Here is an 18,385-nt window from a genome sequence, read left to right as displayed (position 1 = left end):
ACGTGTGTCCCCTGAAATGGCAGGCGGATTCTTAACCACTGTGCCACCAGGGAAGCCCGGAAGATCTACTTCTAGCGGGGGAACTCTGGACTCATGTGCATGTGTTAAGAGACCACCTAGGGCAGATCAGCCAACTTAGACAAAAGCAGGAGCAGCGCCCCTGAACCAGCCTTGTTGCAGGCCACCCCAGTGCTGCCTTGGCTCTGGCCACAACTCAGGTCACCCCTCTCCAAGTAAGTGCACCCCGTTCTAGTCACTGGGGAAAACCAGTCTGTATGCCAACCCAAGGGAGATGGCAAACACCTCTTTGACCTCTCCTCTCCTCCGGCCCTCACGGAGAGAGCATGAGAAACACTCGAGGTCACCTGGCTTTCCTTGCCTTTCCCACACCTCCAACCCGCCCCTCAATGCTGCCGGGAGTGAGGCTTTTTCGAGAAGGGAGGTGGTACAATCCTTCCTGATACCCTGCCACGCTTTATCATCTCTATCCCGAATACAATGTCACCACAAAGGCAGACACGTTCCCAGCCTCAGAGTCCAAGGAGGATGCTACTCCTTAAGCACCGGGGTCAACACACAGCAGAGCAAGGTCTCCTGATGTGTTCACTCCGAAGGGTTGGTCATGGGGCACAGTGGCCCGACTGTGGGGACAAGACTCGATCTAAGCAAATCTGAAGACACATAAGATCCCAGGTGCCACATACGGCTTTCTCTAATCTTATACGAGAAGAGGGTATACATCAGTATCGTCCCGTGGACCTCACGCGCCTTGGAAGGCCCCTATGGTAGCCGTTTGGGGAGGATCCCTTCCCCAAGAGTTTAGTGACTGAAACTGTGCAATTGCAGTCGCTGACTCCCGTGTCCTTTGGGCTCTAGGGGTGTGTTCCAATGAGGGCAGTTGGCTGGGGAGCCCTCCCACCCCCCAAACTTTTCTGGAAAAGTTCCACTGCATTATGTGAGGTCGGTGGACACTTGGTGAGGAATTCACTCACCCCCCAACCCATCCACCCTCATCTGCTGAAGGGGATTTCTAACTCCTGCCACCCCACAGAGAAGCTGGGCTGGCTCTCGACCACACGCTGGCCACGCTCACCCCTGAGCGACGGACACCTGGACGTTATAACACGGCAAAACGGGGTCTTCGGAAAATTCAGATTCCAATAGGTCACCATAGGCCTCGCTGCTGTCATCCTGGTCCTCCGGTCCTGGGGGATTTGCTAAAACATCGTAACCACTTTCATCATCTGGTTCTAACCGGGGGGGCAAACAAGAGAGAGGTCAGTAAGCTGGAGCAAGATTCCAGCTGTTCGCCAAAAAGGACCCTGGAAAAATTCTTTCCCAAGCAAGCCCTGCTCACAGCACCACCCCCACCCCTACCCCCACCCCCACAAGCCCAACTGAAACGAACAAGGCTGCTCACCACACACAGAGCTGCCAGAGAACTCCGAAGAGCAACCGGGGTTACCGTCGTCAGGAGCCTGCAGGTTATTTCAACAGTGTGGAGAGAGAGGGGGAGAGAGAGAGAGAGAGAGAAACAAGATAACGCCTGCTGGTAAGAGGCAAATGCTGCTGGAGTTCGGGAACATCTCACGCTGGGGCTGGTGTCACCTCCTGACAAGTCCCACTGCACACGCCTCCAGGTATCTGACTGAAACCTCCCCACGCGTCCACCCGCCTTCCTGAGGGACTGCCCGCCTCACCGCCCCAGCCTGCCAAACAAAAGCTAGCCTGGCTAGCTAAGAGTTTTCCAGCCCCCCACCTCGCAAAACTCAAAGTATGTATCTCTTCTTTGACAGACTAACGTTGGGCCGCTTTTCCCAGTAAAGGGCCACTTAGAGTAAATGGGGGGGTGGGGGTAGGGGGAACCCAGGTGAAAGGCTGTGAAGTCACCGTCTAGATGCTTGAACAAGACCGTGTCTTGACCTCTGCCGTACCTGTTAAGAACTTCACCAGAAGTTCGCTGTGGTTCACCTTCTTGATGGTTCTACCTGAGTATGTAGCCAGGGTAGGAACAGCACCGTAGGAGAGGAGCAAGCGGACAATTTCAAGATGATCATTCTTGACAGCATCGTGGAGAGGCCTAGGAGAGGTGCGGGGGATTACACCCGTGCACGCGACGCTTGCTTCTAAGGACACGGGGCAAAATCGAGCGTGTGCGGCCAAGCCTCGTAGGCACGCTATTTCACCGAGGAGGTGAGTGTACGGTCGCTGCGACAAATTACTCTGTTATTTCAACACATAACCCTTCACGGGACAGGTGAAGGGACCATCTCAGGCCTAATTCTTCAATGCAAATCTCTCTTAATGCATGGCCCAAGGAGGAACTCAGGCCTAGATGAAAACGTTTCCAATGAACTTAAATAGTGACAGACTGTAAGAAGGTAACGTACGGAGGGGTGGGGGGAAGAATCCCAGCATCACGGAAGCAGATACGACAAGCCATTGTTATACCATTACAAACAAAACCCAAAAAGTGCAGTTTGTCAAAGAAACTGGGGGCAAAGTGGAACCTCTCCTGAAACCAACTTGGAGATGAGTGATCAACCCTCTCGCCCAGAAGCAGTCGACAGGCAGGGCGAGTTCTCAGGAGGATACAGAGTCCTCCTGCCCGTGTCCGCTGGGGTCAGGAACACTGTCCGCAGTCCCATCCAGAAAGGATGCGATTTGGAAACCACGAACCACCAAATACCTTACAGTTTTGCTAATGTTATGACCGTCAGGAAAGCCCCAGTGCCCTGCCTCGTGGTGGCATCCCAGGTACAACCAGGAAGATGCTTGGGCTGACTCAGACCTGGGCCTCTGGCCAATAAACCGAGGTCAAGGACAGAGTGGGGGCCAGGCCCGGGGATGTGGGTGGACACGGCAGGTCCTATCAAGCCAGTTGCCACTGGACCTGTCTGTACTCCTGCAACTTTCAACTCACATATATGTTCAAGATTGAGATTCAACAGACGCTGGTGGAGAGTCCAGGGTCTTAAAAGAGAACACCCCTGATTATTCATGCAGGCTCAACATTTTCAGGGACCTCTGTCCATAAGAGTGTCACAGAGTTTTAAAGTTCTATGTAAATTTGCCAGAAAGATCTGTCCGATTCCATTCTAGAGGACTCCGCCATCAGTGTGCTTACATGGCACTCACTCTCCATCTTTCCTTCTGGGGTTCCCCGCACACCCTGAGAACCACTGCCTATGCCCCAGCCAGGCCAAGAGCAAGACCGCCACTGACCCGGTTCCATCCTGGGCACTGCAGTTGACATCGGCGCCATATTCAAGGAGGTGTCGTACGATGTTGAGCCAACCTCTTGCACAAGCCTCGTGCAGGGCACAGTAACCCGCGTTGTCGCGGTGGTTCACATCACAAATCTTGTTCTCCAGGCAGTACAAGACCACTTCCTACGGGGAGAGGAGAGGAGAGGAGAGGAGAGGAGATACCATCAGACAACCATACAGTGAACCTTGTAAGGGTGACCTCCCCATAGCTTGGCGGTGCCCACTTTCAAAGGCATACATCCTTGGGGCCAAAAGCCCACCATAGCGCGGGCAGGCGGCAGGCATCCTGGTGGGGGGTGAGAGTGTGTGAGAAGGGCTTGGAGATGCAGACAGTGTTGTCTAAGGCTCTGCTGCACCAGTGGCCTGGCCATGGGCAAGTTACCCTTGAACTTCTCCAAGCTTCCACAGGGCTGCTGAGAGGACGCATTCGGATAGCGATGAAAGCCCTCAGCCCAGGGGCCGACGTGACCAGTACAGAAGTGTCACAGCTGCTAACATCTTAGATGACACATTGCCAAGCACAGACCATTCTCACTTGATGGGTCTGTTCAGTCAGTGGCAGTGGACGATAACACAAGTTTAGATAAAAGTATGGATGACCAACACTTAAAGAGAGCTTAAATCAGCCAGAGAACATTCCCCAGCTTAGAGAAGCAGGGACACACAGGTCAGCTACATCCTCGCGCCCCCTGTTAAGACCCCAAATCAGAACCTGGGCCTCAGATGCTCGTCTGTACGTTAAGTAGAGTTAAAGAGAAGCTCTCTCCCTCCATCCTCGAGGAATGACACAAAATGCCTCCAATAACCCCACCCTCTATTTTGCCTCACTCCACCCTCTCGGGGCAGAATCAGTCTAATATTCTCATATTTACTCAAGTTAATGACAGGAACCTGATACACCACAGGCTGCAACCTCCACATTTCAAGAATCAAATAAAACATTCACCCCCGCCCCCGGAGATGTTCTGTGTCAACACTGTGCATTAGAATCACTGTTATTAACCTTATTTCTTTGGCTTGTTAAAATATTAATATGAACCACTCCCAGTAAGCAGAGCAGGAACTTATTCAATGTTTTATTACCTTAAGAAAGTTTTCAGACACATCGAAAGCATTTGCCACCAGAAAACACATTATACTGTTTATACTGGGTAAGTCGTGCCCAGCAGAGAGCCGTCAGGTTCTGAGAGCTGGGAGTAGGCAGAACGTGCATGTGGCCCAACACATGGTCTGCTGGGTAAGGGGGGATGGGATGGGGTCAGAACAGGCCTCCTCGTGACATCTCTCAGGTAACTCATCTGTTAAACCTAAAACGGGGGTCATTCTAGCCGCCCATAAGTGCGAGATGGGTTCTGTAAAACCTTTTATGCCCTTTGGAGGACACGCCAATCAAAGGTGACCACTCACTTGGGAGCAAACTAGAATGTTCCATTTGCTTACCACGTGAAACCAATGGGGCATGCTGGTAAACCTGGCCATCGGTGCCCTGTTACTTCAGGTCACTGCAGCAGCTCTCTTCCAAAACAAGAGGAGGAAGAGAAAAGGCACGCCCACGAATGCGTTTCTCCGTTTACATCCCAACGTGCCAGAAAGCCCACAATCCTCTGGGCTCCCAGGCCACCTGCCCCGAGCCCTGGTATCCAGGATACCGCATGAAGCTGCTGCTCTTTTAGCAGGCCCTCACTAGCCAGACTTGAGTGGACGGCTGCAAGCTAATGAGTTGTGTGCCCCAGCCACGGAGAGGCCCTGTCACGTGGCTCTGGGATCAGTTCTGAACGCCACCAACTGCTGTGCACACATCAATTTACTCAACCCAGGGTTTATTTGCTGTGACAATCATGGCCTTCACCTGGAAACCTTCATCACTACTAGGGCAGATTCAAGGGTACCTAGAAATGAAAGGCCGTCCAAGCTGGTGGGTAAGTCAACTCTCTTCTCCTGGAAGATGGCAGCAAAGGCAGCAGTAGCCCCACGGCCAGGTCAGACGTTTTGCCACGGGCTGTCCTAACTCAACCACGTTGATCCCACTGTTTACACAGTGCTTCTCATTCCCCAGATGAGGACGTCTTCTGTCACACACAGGAACCCAGGAGCTACCAGGAAAGGAAGGTAGTACTATCCTCATTCAACACTTGGAAACTGAGGCCCAGAGATATTAAATCCCAAGTTCAATTAACATGAAGTACTAGACCTAAAACTCAGGTCTTTGGTACCTGGTCAGCTGGGAAGATTCAAAAGGCCCAAGAGGGCCCCAGTTAGAGGGATGCAATCCAGCTGTGACGAGCACCCCACAGGCCTTCTCTGTTGGGGGTCAAGTGGGCTAACTACACTCTCCTAGCTAGGAGGGTGATGGCCTCTAAATGGATGGCAACCGTCGCCACCAGCACTTTCTCTAACTGAAAGGTGAAGAGGCGGGGCGAGTCTGTCAACGCAACACATTCCTTGGTTTATTTTCTCCGCTAGAAATAAACGGGAGTGTCTGAAGGGCAGCCCAGCCATTCCAGAGCAAAGTCAAACTGCTTTTGTCGGACAGCTCTCTGTTCAGCGGCTATAAGCCGAATGCCACTACCCGCAAAATGTAACCATAAAGGCCATAAGCCCGACGTTGTGAGTTAATTAAATGCCTCATTAACTTTTTAAAAAACATGACTTATTCAATTCATAGAAAATTTAACCATCACCGCTAAAGGCACAAGCATGTGGTTGCACATGGGCGTTTTAGCCTAAGAAATAGAAGCCTTTTTCCCAGGAGGGAAAGGTTTGAGGTCTTTGGCCACGCAAGTGATCTATTTAACGCGGATCTGAAGCCAGAGTGTGTTTCTAAACTTCCAGAACCAGATTATGATGACATAAGGCTCAGACAGCCTTTATACTGCACTTGGTATCTTTGGCTAAGCAGAAGAAAATAACCAAGAATGCTGAAGACAAAACTTCAGGAAAACCCTCCCAAACCACACCCTTATCGGCTTAAGCAAACTGTCCTTCAATTTGAAAAGGTTGAAGCTGCCACATCTCCCAACTGGGCCATCATCCCAACATTTAAAATTCTGCCCAGAGAAATCCCAGAAAGTTGGATTCAAAGTTGAAAGCATTCATCTACTTGTCACAATGTTCAGCATCAACACTGGTGATCTGTGGAATCTACATATTGAAATTTACATTTGAAGAAAAAAACAAATCCGACCGTAAACATTCCCAAGGCTTCCTGTGCAATCAAAGGCCAGGTAGCCTAAAAAAGGATGGATCAAGTGCCCCTTGGTCCAGGCCTCAGAGCCACCAAACCAAAATGGAAACTGTCTTAGAGGACCAACGAGGGTCTTTTGACGTCTCTGGTCCCAAAGGGAGGCTGCTGGAAATGATGCCAAGTTCACAGGTGGGGCTCGGAGCCCCGCCCTCCACGGCGGGTGCAGCAGCACCCCGCCCCTCCATCTCTAGCATTTGCTGGAAGTGGGAGTCTACTTTCTCAACCCTAACCCAAAAGTTGGGGTTAGGGGTCTCCCCCCCACCTCCAGCGTTTGCTGGAAGCAAGGAGACTATCTTCTCAACCACGGGGGGTCTAGCTCCACACTATGTGCAACATCTGCTCTGTCCTCCTAGGCGCCCGCTCTCAGCTCTTGGGAAACCAACTGGGTGCTCCTTGGACTTCACCTGCAAGTAACTGCGCTAACTACCAGAAAGTGCTCTCTAGCTAATGGAGAGGTCTCCAAGAGACGTGTAGATATAAACAACAGCACATTCAACCCACAACAACAACAACAAAACACCCCAAACTAAGCATAGCCCTAGTGCTTCCAACTTCCCACCCACAGTCATGCCTTAAGGCCAAGGCAGGCACACTTCCAAGGGCTCACGGCACTATGGACCGGGGTGGGGGGACACGACGGGAGACGGGGGACAGGGGCACAGAGCTGGCTGAGGGTGTGGGCGCCAGGGCTCCGGGCCAGCCTGGGTCCTGCCACCCCAGTGCTCAGCCACACCTCCACGCTCAGCCTGCTGAACCGCGTTTTACTGTCACCATTCAACTCCCAGAGGGCTGATGCCAGCACAGAAAAATGCCTTTGCCCTGTGGGCTATTACATCACAATTGCTACTGACAAGTATGGTGGGGGAACTGCACAGGGCATGGAGAGTCATCTGTCTCACAGAGGTTTTGAACTGTAAAAAGGGCAATTCCAGTGTGAGCCAGTCTTGCTGAGGAGCGTGGTGGGCTGTGGAGCACTGCTGGATTGCTACCTGTACGGGTATCAGCTAACCCCTCTGAGGCTCAGTTTCCTCATCCGAGAGTGGGCTAGTACGCGTTACTCCCAAGTGAACATGTTAAAAGGGTGAAAGGAGTTACTACAGATCACACGGGCTTAGGCAGATATCAGCTATCTTTCTATGTTGCTCTAGCAATAGAGGCCGTCACTGTCATCAGCCGTGCTGGGTTGGGATACAGCAGTGTGGACAGGGAGTTTTGTGCAAGGCTCAACCCCTGCTCCCCGCCCATCAGCCCTCGGCTCCCGTGCCCTCTCAGAAAGAGACTGCTCAGGTCTGCCCCACTCCCACCCCTACTCTGCACAGACACTTCCCACCCGCTACCCCACAGGGGCATCACTCTGCCCCAAACAGCACAAGTTAGTAGAGCTAATAACTGCTCTCCTACTCTCCTTCTTGCTATTCAGAATCCAAAAGGGCTCATTAAAATTCCCCTGGTCGCCAAGCCCTGGGTTAGGTCAGATTTTATATCAGAGATAAGTGAGCCAGACTGGCCGAAGCAGCCTGCCTGCCTGAACGGGAACGGAACATCAGAGAGGCCTGCCTTTCTTTTCACACCACGACTGAACAAGCCACCAAAGAGCCCGCAGTGTGAGCGGGAGCCAACGCAAACACCCTGCTGGAACACCCAGCCCAGCCCGCCACGTGGAGGGGGCTGGGCTCTGAGACCCGCCCCCCATCCCCAGCCAGTGTGTCCCCCACCCAAGGAGCAGCAGCCGGTGGATCCTGATCCGGGGCACCCACAAGGATGCTCACCTCGTAGCCAAGCCGGGAGGCCTGCTGTAGGAGGGTCTCGCCCGCGTTCTTATTGACAATAAGTCTCCGCGCTTCCGGTGGCATCGGGCGGGACTGGGTGGTCTCTGGAGGGGAGCTTGACCATGTCAGCTGCGAGGCCTGGGAAGCTGGTAACAATTGCTGCAAACAGTCCAAGGGCTTCTGGTCCTGCTTGGCCGGCGAAAGATCATAGCCGGAACTGGGCTCAGGCCGCTTTCAAAATCTCCGGACGGTCACCTATCACGAAACCAGGCAGCGCACACATTTCAGGCTGTCCTTCCTCCACCCGCCTGGTTCGCCTCCTCCCTGAGTTACAAACCTGAGTGGAGGAAAGCACTTTTCCTCCTCTCAGTCTGGGGGAGGCGGGGCGCGAGGAAGGGGTTGCATTTTTACTCGCTGGAAACTTCACCACCACCCAGGAGACACGTCCCCTAGGAAGGGGCAGGGACGTTTTGGGGGGAGGGGTTCAGGAAAATGAAAGCTTTGTCCCCAGAAGCAGAGAAGCAGGCAGGCGGGATGTGTCTGCACGGGCCCGGGGGGCGGGGGAGAGCCAGGGGCAAGAGGTACCTTGCCATCCGCATTGTCCACCTAGGAGTCCCCTGGCAGCGGCAAGCCCCGCCTGGGCTCCTGAGGGATCAAATGCTTGGTTTTGCACGGTCGCTTCCCGGATGGTTTCTCGCTGTTGTCGGTGTATTTCTGCGGCAGGGGCGAAGGCTGCCAATCCATTTCTTCGTCCATGCACAGCACATCTGTCAGGGGGAGAAGCAGCGGGCGTTACACAGTTGTAGCCGGTGAGGAGAGAAAAGCCCATTGTTAGCACTGATCGTTGGAGCAGCTTCAGTTTTTAAAGATATACCAATTATGTTTTCAAAGCGCTAATATGTTAATCATCCCACATTCAACCGGCAAATAGGCTAACCCACGAAACGCCAAATGGCAAGTTGCTTCAAAGGGCCGCAAGAGAGGGCAGAAGCCAGCCCTTCGTGCGCTCCCGTCCCCACCCGTGGGGGGCCTGGGTGCTCGGGACAGGGCGACTGGGGACAGCCTGAGGCTGGAATGAGGGCACTGACAAGCGCCCGGGGTCACCCAAGACTTCCCTTCCTGCCCAGCCGCGGGCTGGGTGATGAGGAGCAGCCCAGGAAGTCGAGCTCCCGCCTCACTGTCCATTCCATAAGGAAGTGTGCAGGCTGAAAGGACCTCATGAAGAAAACTCTCCGCTCGCCACACGCTACTCTTGTCAACTTGGATGGCGCTCAGGTCCCCTCCAGGGCCGTTTCCCACAGAGGGCGGGTGATCCACCCTCCAGGAGCGCCCCCCGCCCCGTGCGTACCTTGTTCATTGTCACTGCATTTAAGGGACTCCTCCAACCAGCTGCTGTTGCTTTTGGCCTCTGCCCTTTTCCTGCCAGGTTTCTCTTCGGAGATGCTATTGCCCTGGGGGGTGACCGCAGGCTGAACCGCCTGGGTCACTTCCTTCCTGCCCTGCCGGCCAGGTTTGCTCTCTGCTCCCGCCGTCCTCTAAGGTGCAGCAAGCGGCGCTGCTTTCTGGGATGGAGCCCTGTTAATTCAATGCACACCTCAGGTTGGTCAGCTCACTATAATGTGGCTCTTCTAAGTGGTTAGAGGAACTGTTTGTCATTTCCCTCTCAGGCCAGTCAGCTAATGGAGAAATAACTACAAATTAATGAAGAAGCCCCCCGGGGCGGGGGTGGTGGTGCGGGGAACAAACTGTCTTACACATCACTAACAGGGGTGGGGGAGGGGAGGGGTGTGGTCACTGTGTTGGCTGGAACTTGTCAGCAAGTCTCGGGAGGGGGTCTATTTGCCTTTGGCCACCTTTGGGCTCCAGCCCCGCCACCTGGCTTTGGGGGGGTGGGGGGTGGGATGGGGGTGGGGGGTGGGGAGGTGTGAGTGGCTCCCCCCAGGGATCCAGGGTGGGACTGGAACTTTCCACTGCTCCGCTCCAGGACTTCCGTAGGGTGCCCTGCGGGCCCGAAGCCAAACCGAGCTCACCTTTGGAGACCCGTCTCCGCTTGGCTTTCAGCAGAGAGTCCTCCGGGAGCACAGTGGTCTCAGTGTGGTTCCTATTGCCAGACACCTTGCGCTTTCTGTTCAGCCGGAGGGTGGGGCTGCGTGACGCGTCCGGGGCCGCCTGGTCGGCGGGGGACTCTCTGGGGGGCTCCGTGTCCATATCCTCAGGAAGATCACTGTCTTCTGGGGCTTCAAAGCGGTCAGGTTTACTTCCATCATAACACTCCCCTAGGGGAGGGGAGACAACCCGGAAAGGAGGGAACAAAGGTCACCAGGAGCAGGCAGGACCCCCACGCCCAAGGCAATCTGCTACCAACAGACCACCCCCCTTTGGAGACCAGGGGCCTCACACGCCGGAAGCACAAAACCCTCAGAAAGACGTCCCAAAGGAAGGACAGCTGAACACAACCAGCAAAGAAAGCAGAAAATGAGGCGCGTAGCCCACTCACAATCCATCCTTCAAGGGTCAAGGTGAGGCATCTACACCATCCGTCTATAGGCATGTGAGATCACTCCCTAACTGCTTAACTCTCCAAGGTGGCTTACTTTTAAAGGGGGGGTGAGTGACCTCACAGTAAGATCCAACCAATCAGGGCAGAGCTACAACGGGGGGTGAGTGACCTCACAGTAAGATCCAACCAATCAGGGCAGAGCTACAAATGACTATGGAAACAGCTGCTAGTCAACAAAAAAGGCTGATGTCATCAAGAGACCAAATAGCCCCCAACTGCCATCTACACAGACATAGCACCAATGTTCACTTGGGTCAGCAGGGGCGAGGGTGAAGAAAAAGGGTAGGGAAAGAATGGTGGGAGGCTGGGAAGCTGGGGAGACCAAGGCAAGAGGAGCCTGGCAAAGGGAAAGGAAAGGCTTCCTGGTGCACACACAAGGGTCAAGGGCAATTTCAAAGAACTCAACCAGATTGCTACAAGTCCGTCTGTCCTCTTTCCACACCCGTGGGGGGAAAGCATTTCACTGCCATCGAGGGGCTGCTCCTATTTCCTGTCTAGGAAGAAGGCCCACAGTGACACCAGTCACCCACCTGGCACGTCTCCATGCCTTCCTTCCCAGGCAACAAGCATCTAAGGACATTTCAAAGACAAGACTCCAACCCCCTTCGTGGGGGTGGTGTGGGGGGGTGCGGCGGGCAGGGCTGAAGTACTCACACCTCAGCTCCGCCTGTGTTACTCCTGCCCCTCTGCTCAATCTAGCATCCACTTGGGGCTTTTCCTCCAATCACCCCAGCCTAACATCACTCCTCACTTTTGCTCTAGCCAAAGAAACAGTTCAACTGCTTTGCTAGTCACATTGTTTCTAACACACAAATAATTCCATAATGATCACTGTGCTGTTAAAGAGTTCCCCGAAGATGACCCTGTGTCCATCACCGGCCGGGGGTGGGGGTGGGTGTATGAGTTTCGTATTTCGTTAACACCTGAGCTAAGCTCCCACAGCCCGTTTTTCTAGATGAAATCATGGACACACCCCTCACATGCTGCTCGCATTCCTCCTCCTCTCCCTAGACCACTTCAAGTATCACTCCCACTTCTGCTCAGCAGGCTGGTCCCCTGATCAGCCTCTCTTGGGGGCATTCCCAGCATTTAATGGCAGCCAGTTGTGGGGATGAACCTCACTCTGGCCTGGGCTAGCCTGACCTGTGTTCTCAAGGGTGGAACACACTTAGCTTTTCTCCAAGGGTATCCCAAGGTGGGAGAGATCCCCATCTAGTCTTGCCGGAATGGTGGAATCACCCCAACCGCGAGGGTCTCCTGCCATGGCAGCAGGAGAAACCCCAAACTCCTGGCCTGTGCTTACGGGTGATGCAGCCCAGGCTACCGCAGGCCCGGTGAAGACGGCGTGCTGCAACTCTCACTCGGGCTGCTCTGTGACCCTCTTAAACACTCGGGCAGGAATGGCACCGCTTTACAACTCGGCCCCCTTCACTTGTAAAGTGGGAATGTTGGGTTTCCCTGGTGGCGCAGTGGTTGAGAGTCCGCCTGCCGATGCAGGGGACACGGGTTCGTGCCCCGGTCTGGGAAGATCCCACATGCCGCGGAGCGGCTGGGCCCGTGAGCCATGGCCGCTGGGCCTGCGCGTCCGGAGCCTGTGCTCCGCAACGGGAGAGGCCACAACAGTGAGAGGCCCGCATACCGCAAAAAAAAAAAAAAAGTGGGAATGTTACTGCTAGCCTCCCTCCAGGGTGGGCTTCATAATCACGGGCCGGGCTCAGCACAGAGAAAGGCTGGAAAAATCCCTTTAACCAAAAGATGCCAAGACTTTCAGACCAGCCTGAATCTCAGGCCTGAAATGTAGGAAATTTTAAGAGGTGAGCCCTGCTGGTTACACCATTGGACTTCTCTGGTCCAATCAGCCTTCCCTAAAAGCTCCATGGGAGGGGATCCATGGTGGAATGGAAGGGCTACCTTAAGAACCCCCATGTCCAAGTTGAAAGTTTCTTTTTCCAAACTAGGTCCATCCACCCTTCCCCCAACCCCAGAGCCTTTTAGGGCAAAGATCTCAATTCCCCTCAGCTAAGGCCCACCAAGACCTTACGCTAGTGTGACCTTACCCAGGCCAGTAATAACCCTGAAGGACACCCACCCCGACTGCCCAAGATGCCCATGGCCACCAGCTATGGGGTAGAGGCTCCGTGTCACTTGGAGCTTCTCAAAGACTGTTCTAACCACGACCCACAGGAGGATGACCCTTGAGGGCAAAAGAGATGGGGAGATAAATAGATGCACGGGGATCCTAACCATCAGGCTTTGCCATCATTGCTACTTTTGGCCCTTCTAAAAGTGGGAAGCCATGTGCCCTTGGTCACCCAGTCTAAGCAAGATGTGAACGTGGTCCCTGCAGCATGGTCCTATGACTCACAGCACATATATCCCAAATTCATTATGGTTGTACCATAGCATCACCTCACAGAAGCATCACCACAGCAACATTTACAAGTCACTGTGGCAACAAAGCACCCTCACCACTGTTGAGCCATGCCCAGTGAGGCCGAAACAAGGTGAGAGGGTTCTGAGTCGCTGCAAGGCTCCCCAGGATTAAAATCCCCTTCTCTGTAGCTTAAGTATAATAGCACCTCCAGTCAGGGCTAACCTTGTTCAAAGTTACACCCGCTACAGAAGGAGTGCAGGGGATCTCTGTTCCAAAGTAGTTTACAAACGTGCAGGTGCTCAGCTGGAAGAGAAGTTCCCTGAGCAAAGAAGTTTCATGAAGCCCCTTGACTGAGCCTTCCTCCAGCTCCTGGCCAGGCACTGCCACTGAGCAGGACCTAGGCCTGTCCCAGCCAAGTGGTTCGCAAGGGAGATGGTTACTCCAAGTTTGAGAAGGAAGGGACCAATGCCTCCTTGCCCCGCCCCATCTTCAAATGCCACTGAGGGTTCCTAGTGATGAACTTCCAAGTCTGAGGAACCTCCAAACTCATTTGGTGAACTTCCAAAATAAAAATTTCACTCAGCCACCCATGTGATCATAAAGAATAAATGAGTAACTCGGCCACTGTGTTTTCAAGTTAATTCCTTTTTTTAAACAACCCCTAGCAACAAGATGCACCCGCGCCAGGACAACCAGGGCCGTGCAAACAGCACCCACCAGCTTAGAAGCTCTTGGGCCCTCCATGGGTAGGGGCTGCCTCAGAAGGGGGAAGGCATCTTGAAGGCGTCCTGGACCCTCTCTGGGACCCATGCCCACCCCAAATCCCCGCCCCAGCTCCCATGTGCTCACAGCTCGGCTCTCGGCCACACCGACACCCATGAGAAGGACCTGAGCCCATATCAGCTGAAGACGTGATGGCCCAAGAACAAGAAGGCCCGTTCATATCCAGCTGAATGGAATGAACACCTGCTGGGCCTTGGACGTGGAGGCCGCAGTAAGAACAGTGGCCCCTTCAGGTGACCTTTCCTGACCAGCTATTTACAAACCCCACGTCTCTACAAGACAGAGGGTGGGTGGGGAACCCACCTCCATTGCCCCAACCTTTCAAACGGAGCCCCTCACCTTCCCCAACCCTTCTCCTGCCCTCCCATGGTGGCGATTCATGGCTCACTGGGCCACGTCCCGGGTGCTCCAGGAAGAGACCCGTCGGTCGGTCTGAGATTGGAGGCAGGCGGTGGGGGGAGGGGGCTTTCGGAATCATCTGGGGCTCAGGCCCTGCTCCCCATCAGCCACACCGAATTCTCGTCTCCACGGTCAGCAGGAAAGACTGGGAAGGACGCACACTAACGTCTCTGGGAAGAAGGGCGGGTGAGGCTACTGAGACATGAAGGGCAGCGGCCACCCTGGGTTTGGCCACGTTGCTGGAGAAAAGGGCGAGAAGACTCGAGGCCGGTTAACTGCCCGCTCCCTTCCTCCAGCCTCCCTCACCATCCACCCGCAACAGGCAGATTCCCTCCTCAGAAAAGTGCATCCCCGTGAACTTGGCCTTGCCCACTTTTACCACATCTCTCTGAGAAACTTCCCCAGGAGCTGAGTTATGAGGCCACTCAGGAGGGTAAGGGCTGCGTGTCAGCTGTGAGCACAGGCAAGGAGGGAGGCCTTCTTGCTGCTTCACTCCAGGGTGGCCTGGACCCTCCGTTTTTCATTCCAATCCCGAGGGGGAGGAGCTCGGAATCGTCTACTCCAGGCACATCAAGAGCCCCATCCCTCGGGTAAGGCCGCCACTGACTAGCCCCAGAAATCCCCTTCTACGGGAGCCACGTGGGACACACCGGTCCCGGTGTGGCTTACCCAGAACCCTGGCCACAGGCCTTTGTCTGACCCCAAAGATGAGCTGGGGGAGGGCAGTGCTCCAAGCAGCACAGAGAAGCACACGCTGCTGCTGACCACAATTCTCCCGAACTGCATCAGGCACCCACGACCTAAGCGTGTGGGCCAACGCCGACCCTACGACTGGGTCCAAGGGCCTGGGCCTCCCAAACGTGCCCACCACCCCCGACTGTCCCGTCTCAGGAGGATTGCACGCCCACCCTGTCCTCGACGTTCACCGAGGTGCCCTCACTCACCATCACCGGTGAGGTTTCTGGGGTCCGGAGCAGGCTGCAGGCCACAGGCCACAAGCACGCACATGGAAGAAAGCGGGAGAAAGACCTCCACTTGCTGCCAACGCATCTCATTAGCCCAGGAAGTCTCGAGGGCCAAGCCCGAAGTCAACCCCAGTGGGGGAGCAGCTGAGGGGACCGCAGAGTGTGACTCGAGGCCAACACGAGCTTTCTCTCCAGTTCGGCCTCCAGAACAGAACACACCCGTCTGGTGGGAAGAACGGCCTCGCTGATCCCACGGCCTGGGAGCGTGGTGTCAGCTCCTCATGACTGCAAACGAGCCTCCACAGAACACAATGATGCTCATCTCTCTGGGGCCTTCATCAGCCCTCATCGCACTTGAACGAAACCTCTGCCTCTGGAGGGAGAATCCGAGTACTCTCCACCCCCTCCCCCAGGAGACTGTCACTCTGGAGGGTCTGGCTCTGGCTGCAAGTGTCATTCCACTGCTACCAAAAACCCGTGTCCGTACCTGCTACACAACAGAACACATACCTGCTACGCCGGAGGTCCTGCACTGCCATTCCTCTGCTCTACTGTATCAGACTATGACTAACTACAGGACTAGCATTGCTCCGGAAAAAGGAGACGCGTGCCAGGAAACAACATTTCATAGGTGCTTCACTCCTGGATGCCGCAACGCTCCAAAGGACAACCAGCCTTGCAATCCACAGCTGGGAAGGGTGGCCAAAGCAGCCCGTTCTCCGAACAGCCAGCACCCAGACGCTGGGCCGTCGGAAGCGTACTGCTTCCTCTCACCTCCCTCGGCACTGGGAGCGGAACCGCCCCGTTCCCACCGACGTGGTACCACACGCGAGCCGCCTGGGTTCACTTACATCTCTCACTGTCGTTCTGGTCGGCAATGGCCTCCTCCGGGGCGACCGACTTTGGCTTTTTGTCCTGACTTCCTTTCAGCCTTTCCCAGTCAGCGGGGCTGAATTTGCGCACCTCGGAGTCTTTGGTCGTGGGGTGGCCACCTTCTCGCTCTTTCATCTCCAACTCTGAGAAGCGCATCACTGCACGCTACAAAGAGAACGGAGATGGAAAAAAGACACACCTTACCACCAAAGCTATTTCACTGCCCTTACCTTAAAGGAAGGTATCTTCAAAGAAAAGTTTGCCCCAAACCAACCACAATTTATGATACAACTGAGATATTTTAAAATTGAACGATAAAAACGTAAGAGTGTCTATGTGGAACTAGTCACACACTCTTTATTCGTAAAGCCATATGTATGTAGAGATATATGTGGTGTGTATGTAAAGCCATACATACACTGTGGCATACAGACAGACATTTTCTTTCAAAGGTAAATAAAACAAAACAAAAACACAACGCAAAGAAAGCGAAACAAAAACACAACAGAAAAGAAAACAAATGCACAGTGAATAAAGACGACCATGGCCCACAAACTTCCCTTTGTATATTTGGAAATGAAATTTAACTCAAAAGGTTTATGGAAGATTCTACTAATAAAAATTTGAAGAATTGACCTCACAGTAAGCAGCGGGTAGACATAAAATACTGTCCTCTTGTAATCCTTCCATCTATGTAATTAAAATGGGCACTCAATGGATCATTTAGATAACTTCATCCATTTTTATAAGCATAAACCAATTTTTTTCTTAACATTGCAAAACAATTTGGCTTTATTTGTGTTTTAATTAAAAGTAAAATATCTTAAGGAAATTCCTATACAACATCTATCATTCACTAGCAAGTTAAATACATACTCTATCCCATTAAGCAAGGTTTGTGTTTTTGTTTTGTTTGTTTGTTTGTTTTTTGGGTGGAAAAAAAAATTGCACGAATCTCACAGACATGCGGCCGCTACACACCTCCACCAAGTATCACGTAAGGCATTCTAAGCAGCGCTTTTAGGTATATTTGTTAACGTACAGTAACGGCAGAGAAATCAAAGCGATTGATAGGTAAATGTCATGCAGTCTTTTAGACATCCTTCGCAATAATTAAAACTTCCGTTATCAGCATTCGAGTGGAGTTCGCTTAAAATCTACAGAATAACTTAAAGTATCCACTTACGTCCCCTTACTGGACACATTTCAAACATTTAAATTATCCTAAGCTTCATTAACCAAATCAGCCCGGTGTCCTGCCCTATCATACCCCCGGCCCCCTCCTCTTCACACATTAAAAAAACCTGACAACTGGTCAGGCTCCTGAAATTCGGGTGGTGGGGGCTCACCTGCAATGCCCGCTCCTCCCGGCTGAGCTGACGGGAGTCTGCGTACAGTCCGGTAGCGACACACTTGAACCGGTCACCCACGTAACCAGCGGAGTTGGCGATTCTCTTTGCCAGCTTAGATGGCTTCGGTTTCAGAACTTTGCCATCGGTTGATCCTGCCTCGTCAGCTCCGTCTTTGGTGTAGGTGGGGGTGACGTCCACACTCGGTGGGGCACTGCCCACGCAAAATGGTTTGGGATCCTCTTGGGTTTTCCCGAACGTGACCGCAGAGCCGTCGCTCCCCAGGGTCGGCTCCAGGAATGCAGTCGAGACCGGCGTCACCAGGTTCTCCTTGTTGGTTACCGCTGGAACATTCTCCTTGCTTAAGCCGGAAACTGGCTGGCCCGGAGCCTGTTTGAAAGTATAGGCTTCGTGGAAGTCACTGATGCACCCCAACTCCTCTCTCAGGGCAATGAAATCCCGGTGTGGCTGTAGGGCCATATTTTACTTTTTTATTTTTTAATATATGTTCACATGTTTCCATAAAGGATCCAAGGTGGCCCATAACGTACGGACACACAATATTAGCTTTAAAAAAACATGAAAAAAAAAAAAAAAAAAAGGGAAATCATGATCCTGGAAATGGGTTGCATCCTTTTAAGGGGTGAGAATAACAGAATGAGTGAGCCAAAGATTTGGGAAAGGATCTCACATTTCCAAACGTCCAAATCTTAAAATTGCACCAAGTGGGAATGTAGCTGTGGCAGTATTAACCTGAGAGAGCTCTATGATCGTTGTCTTTACTCATCACTTGGTTGCAA

General features: G+C 53.3%; 1 pseudogene across 1 annotated transcript; it reads right to left on the bottom strand.

Annotated features, from left to right (window-relative positions):
• Nucleotides 1–2,064: 2,064 nt before the first annotated feature.
• LOC308619858 (BCL-6 corepressor-like) lies at nt 2,065–18,119 on the bottom strand (annotated as a pseudogene). Its single transcript has 8 exons — nt 17,586–18,119; nt 16,215–16,401; nt 10,313–10,558; nt 9,582–9,958; nt 8,868–9,119; nt 8,283–8,537; nt 3,226–3,392; nt 2,065–2,208 (listed from the first exon to the last, which is right to left on the bottom strand). The product of its transcript is annotated as a BCL-6 corepressor-like (transcript).
• Between the last annotated feature and the right edge of the window lie 266 nt (nt 18,120–18,385).

The sequence above is a fragment of the Mesoplodon bidens genome (assembly GCF_964165515.1).
Source record: "Mesoplodon bidens genome assembly, chromosome: 7".
NCBI classification, from domain to species: Eukaryota; Metazoa; Chordata; class Mammalia; order Artiodactyla; family Ziphiidae; genus Mesoplodon; species Mesoplodon bidens.
Note: the sequence above shows the minus strand (reverse complement) of the source record. Positions and strands in the feature narration are given on the sequence as shown.